Here is a 6128-nt window from a genome sequence, read left to right as displayed (position 1 = left end):
CTTATTACAAACTCTAAGGTTAGACTGAAGAATGGAGACTTCTTTGCCTGATGTTAACAGCATGGAAATGCAGTGATATTTTCACCATTTCTGTGCCTGAGAATGCTGATGAGCTGGCACTTCTGGGATTTTTATTGACGTTTACACAGCAGTCTAAAACTAACCAGGCTTTGAGATTTGTTCAGACATAGAGCTAGTACAGAAAACAGTAATTATGCTACTGGGCTTTTCAGTCAGCAGAGCATGCTAGCTCTGTGTGCTCCTAATCACATTAATTATGTGTTCCCTGGCTGCAGCTCACAGCTTGGCATTTGCTGCACAGTTCCAAGCATCCAGGCAATACTGAAGTGGGTCTCTGGTAGCAAACCTGAAATTTATTTATTTATTTTGCTGTGTGGAGCACTGTTTCTTCATGTATTCAGTTGGTACCCTTTATTTCCCATCATTTCCTGTTTGTCGTCTTAAGTCTTGATGTTTAAGAACTGTAAATGCCATTTCCATTGATGGACGTGAAGAACGTTATTCTGAGCCCATAAACAACCCCTTCCTCTCCTTTGGATTCTGAGGATCATGACTTGGTTCTTCTGCTGATGTCTTGAATTTTTTATTGAAGTATTTGTTCCCTCTGACCTTGCTTATAAAGCATTGACTATAAAATTACAATCTTCAGCACAGTTCTGGATTGACAAATGGTAGGTTAGTGGTGATAATCTATCTTTCCACTCTGCTAACCAGTCTTTTAGTTCTGCTCCTCCCTTCCTGTCCCTCCTTTCCCAGTTTGAGGGGACGGGTAACAAGTGGTAATGCTAAATGTTCCTTGAGGCTATTTCCAATTCTCAGGCCCATATACACAAGGAAGGATTTTATGGGCATTTGTGTTAGCATGTATTTGCTGGCATTGCAGCTTTATGAGACTGTGGTGCACACCTGCCTCTGTTGGGGCAGCTCATTCTCCCAGAGGGAATCACTGTGCATCCGTATTGCTGGGTTTACTGTGCCATCAGCCAGAGCACTAGAGACGGAAGGTATCAATACTCAAGGGTATTAAGGTATCTTACAGGATCAGCTGAATGACCTTGAGAACTGGAACAGAAAATCAACTTAAAACAGTTTGTGTGAAAAGTCATTTATTTGAGGACTAATAAAAAAACCAACCCTGCTCTAAAGTGGATGCTCATTAGTGACTGAAGAGTTGGAGGGTTTTAATCATGCTTTAATCAGCTAGTATATGATAAAAACATAAAGCTATGTAAGGCAAGGTATTTCTAGTATAGCTATACAAGTACCATAGGATTATATAAGCCTCTGCTGTGAGATCTCATCTCAAATGCTATGTACAGTTCTGGTCTGCTACGTATAGAGGCAAAAAAGAATCTCAGCTGGGGCGAGTACAGAGGAGGACTACACTGCTGAGTAGGAGAATGAAGATCTTTTTTAGGAGGGGCCTGGAAGAGCTAATTTAGCAAAATGAATCCTGAGAGGGGGGGATATGATTTCCCACATATAAAATATATATGCATATATCTATATATCTTGCTTCCTTCCCCTGATCATAGGCTGGAACTGTTGATGATAAATGGTTAATAAATAGTTTGTCAATCAAAAGAAAGTGAGGTTCTGAAGCAGCCATTTAGCTGAGGAGTGAGGGCAGGGAAGCTATGGAGGTGTCTCCATTCTGTCCTCCCACCTCATTGCCAGGTGGCCATGGCCATCCAAACCCAGTAGATCACTGTAGGTACTGACACGGGCCATGGAAAACGGGACTCTTCAGAGGGCTCTGGGCTCTTTTGACTGTGCTAATTAAGAAGTGAGTGGACTCACAGTGCTAATTGGGATTATTGGCAAACAAGCCTGTGTCTTCCTTCCTTTCATCATAAATCTCCCCCTTCCAGTGTCCCAAGTTATTGCTGGATGGTTTCAACCATTATTTGGGCTGAATATGTATTTGCTCAATTGAGAGGATGCTGGAATACTTTGTAACTAGATCTCTGTGAGGTGAAGACTCCTGTGACTGCTAATGTTTTGCTTCAAACTAAATGTACAAAGCAAAGATGAAACTGGGAGGCTGCTGGTTTTGAACAGGCAGGTGTAAGGGCAATTACATGAGAACATCAAGTTCTGCATGGCCGAGGGAGGATCTGGAGCATGCTTTGACGTGCCGTGTTCAGGTAGTTTGCTGTTTGTGTTAATTTTTGCTGTTAGGATTTAACTATATTTTCACTGTACATTAATTTTAAATTAATTGTTAGTGACCCTTACAAGCCTTTGGAGGGGACATTTCATTTGAGTCAGATCTGGTTTTTAAGATGCATCAGGTGGTTTGTGTTCTCCCCCCACCCCCAAAATAAAGCTTTGAGGAGTAATATAACCTAAGACCTGTTGTGAAAAATAAATGGTGGTCTTGCACAGATCAGAAGCGACTGCTCTGCGTGTGTTTAGTAGCTAGCTGGTTTACGCTGTGTATGCTATGCCTGGCAGCTTGGATGAGTGTGTGTGTGGGCTTCCGTGTTCCAGCATGATCGGATTGTCCTTTTAGTGCAACGGGTGTGAGAGTGGAAGTTGATGAGTCTGATGTTTTGATTCTTGGTGATATTTGCATTTGCTGCCCAAGATACAGCATAACATCTTGAGGAGGGGAGGAAGACGTACTTTCCTTCCGTGTCCTGTTTCGTCATCTTTCCTTTCCTTTTGCCTTCTTTTTTCCTAGCCCTTGAACTAACTGCTTTGGAGAAGAGCAGCCACCCTGTAGGGCTGCTGCTTCATCACTGCTGGCCTCGCTGGCTGGAGGAGTTGCCTCTCAGGCAGCTGTAGGGCTCCTTAGGTGACTCAGATGGGAAAGACAGACAAGTTTCATATCACTTTTATATAAAAAGCTCATGAAAACATGAAACGGAGCAGGCTGCCTACTTCCGAAGCCTGTGTTCGCGGAAGGGAGTGGTCTGCAGCATATTATACATTATAAATATTGGAGTAGTGCAGTAAATACCAGTAATCTTATTACAGGGAGTGGAAATTCTCTTTCATATGTTATCTGTGAGGATGCAAGAAGCCCACAGGCCTTCTCTCAGTTTTTCAGTCTGTTTTTCATGTTTACATTTTTACATTTCATTCATATGCATATTTAAAAAAAAAAAAAGGTGGTTTCAATTGCCAGATGGATTTTTCATGAGGACTGTTACACATTTTTCTGTGTATTTTATTTGAATACTTAGGTGTCTGTGTTTGGGGGGGTGGGGTGTTGTTTGTTTTTAGTTTTTTTCCTGTTTATAGTGTATTGATTTGTTGTTAAATTCAGCCTCTCTGCCATGCCAAAAGCATGCCTTTGGGAGTGTTTCTAGGCTGCTTGTCGTACTTTTCTTTTTCCATCCTTGTGTATAACTGTTCTTGCAAGTTATTTAAAATAACTGGACACTTGCAAAGGCATTTTTTTTTAATTTGTCCCAAACCTCTTGCCCTTTAAAGGGAGATTTTTAAAAGAAAAATCCTCCTGAACTTCTTTTCTGTTGCCTGGTGTGATTTTCTTTGGGCTCAGCCTGGCTGAGCTCAGTGAAGGTCCCACACGAGTCTGTTCCTTCTCATAGGGATGTATTTTCCAGGGATGGTCCCAGTTATGATAAAGGCACCTCAGAAGCTGCACTGCAGCAGACAACCATGCAGGGATGCACCAGAAATGGGTTCTTTGCTCTGAGAGTTTATCCTCGGACAGTTGGCTGAGCGGCACTGGGTTGCTGGTTTATCTGATGGAGAAATGAAAGATGTGAATGTTTGTCATGTCCACTCTGACATCACTGTTGAGCAATTAAGAGAAAGAAATCTAATTATTTTGCCATCAGTTTAGCTCTTGGAATTCCCTCATGGCTTATTGTGCAAAAGGCTGAAAAATAAGAGTAATAATCCGATTTTTGTCCGTTTCCAGTGTTTTATGTTTTCCATTAAAGCCTCGCTGGTATGCTGCACTGACTTTTTGAACTGCAGGATCAAAAAATACTCCTCCCTTTTTTTTGGTGAAGACTGTCTCTGAAAAGGATAAATATTATTGATTGAGGTATTTAATACACTAATGAAACCCACTATTATTGACTATGTAATTAATATACTGTCTAAAAGTAAAGTTTGACAGCGCATATAGAAAAGCTATATTGACTTGCGCTTCTTTGGCAACGTGCCTCGCAGGTTTTTATTTATAGACATTGAAACACGTTCTTCTTCAAGTAATGATTCAATCCCACTTTCTGCTTGCCACAAGCTAGAAGGCTGCCGTTCTTCTTGCTGACTGTAAGGCTTTCATATTATCTGTGGGGAACTAAAATTTTCAGCGTTTAGCTTTGCTGCCTATTGCATTAGGTTTCGGAGCTGGAGCGTCCGTGTGCATGGTGCTGTTTCTTGCAGCTGGGAAACCAGACTTTTCCAAGCAGTTTTCTGCTTTTTGTAAGCAAGTTTGCAGACTTTTTTTGACTGGCTTTTGGTTTTGCTGACCTTGGTGAGCGACGAAAACATGGGAAGTCCAAGAGACACCTTGATAGACCTGAGAGGGTACTATCAGAGGATTTCCTATCAGCATGGCCACGTTTGTGTTTTTAAAGCAGCCCTCGTGTATGCTTGGAGAGTGTACGCTCCGGTTTAGGCTCAAGGTGATACGTGGTTTTGTTCTAAGCTAAAGCTGACTTTTTTAAGCCTAGCAGCAAGATTGAGTCTTTGCCCTGAACTGACACAATCTGCAGCCCAGTGTGCGTTCCTGCCTTATTCCAGGGTTCGGTGGTGCTGCATCCCCGTCGTTGTGGCTGACCTCGGGCTGGCAGCTCACCGCATCGCCCTTAGCCTTGCTCGTCTTCCCAGCTGGTTCAGCTTGCAGCCCAGCCTTGCGTTCTTTGCTGCTGCTTAAGTTGCCCTAAACTGTGTTTAAATTGCCAGGAAGCTGAAGCTACATTTATAAATGGCTTTAAGTTGTTCGTGTGCCCTGTGAAATGTTAAACTTCTTAGCACCAGGTGAAGTTATTTACATCAAACTCAGAAGCTGATAATGAAGGTTTTTTTAGATTTCAAGTGATTTAAAAAAACCTTCCGAATCCCAAGTGTATCAGCTATCTGGTAATTGGAGCTTGTGCTGTCATTAAAAATGACAGCTTTCTCCAATAACATTCTTAGTGCTTGTAAAATGCAGCTAACATAACCTATATTTAACTTGTATTAGCTAGAATTTCCTTTCCATGCTTGCTTACTTTCAGAGCTTTGGTGTGAATACCGAGGTCCTTCTCTATTCATGAGCCATGTATTATTTTACCTGGTTGGAAGAATCGAAAGCTTTTAAGCAGGACCGGACAGCCAGGTATTTCTGTCATGGTTTCCCCTGTAGAAGTATTTTTCAGCCAGTAAGTAGAAGCCATTCTTTGAGCAGAAATAAACCTTAAGCAATAATATGTATTGCAAGAAAGCCCAACTTTGCTGAAGGTTAGCGGACAGCTCCTATTCCTTAACCCTGCTGAACAAACAAAGCTTTTCTTTTTTTTTTTCTTTTTTTTTCTTTTGGTTTTTTTTTCCCCCTCCTCTGCGGTCAGTTAAAAACATTTGGAAGTTGAATCGTTAAGGCGCTGTCCCATAATTGAGATGCTGGGTAGCAATCTGCTCCCCTCCTCCGCCTGGAAGTGTTCCACACAGAGCCCTCTAATTAAACAGAAAATGGTTTGTCATGTGTAACTGCCTCTTCTGAATGTAACAAACTCATTTCAAGAGATGCCAACACCATCTTTATAGCTGTTTTAATAATCTTCTCTTGAATCAGAGAGGGCTCTAACCTCGTATTTCACTTCACCAGCTGTTTATTTAGCTGGGTTTTTTTTCTTTCCCTTTGCACTGAGAATGTGTAGACTTCTTTTTTTCTGTGTGTGTGTGGAAATCCTCATTAGAGTAACTGAGTTTAAGTCTGTGAAATAGTCTGTTAGGGCTGCTGCTTTTAAGCATTACTATTTACAGTGAAAGCACATGCAGGCTTTTAGCTCCGAGCCCTGTCAATCACCTGCCTGTCACCGGGAGGGGGCCCGAAAAGCTCCACTGCCGTCCCCGTTTGCTGGGGAACGAAGGTGTTTAGGCAGTTTCCAAAGCTAACATCTATTTTGCAGACAGATGTGCAT

Source organism: Pelecanus crispus, chromosome 12 (assembly GCF_030463565.1).
Source record: "Pelecanus crispus isolate bPelCri1 chromosome 12, bPelCri1.pri, whole genome shotgun sequence".
Classification (NCBI taxonomy): domain Eukaryota; kingdom Metazoa; phylum Chordata; class Aves; order Pelecaniformes; family Pelecanidae; genus Pelecanus; species Pelecanus crispus.
Note: the sequence above shows the minus strand (reverse complement) of the source record.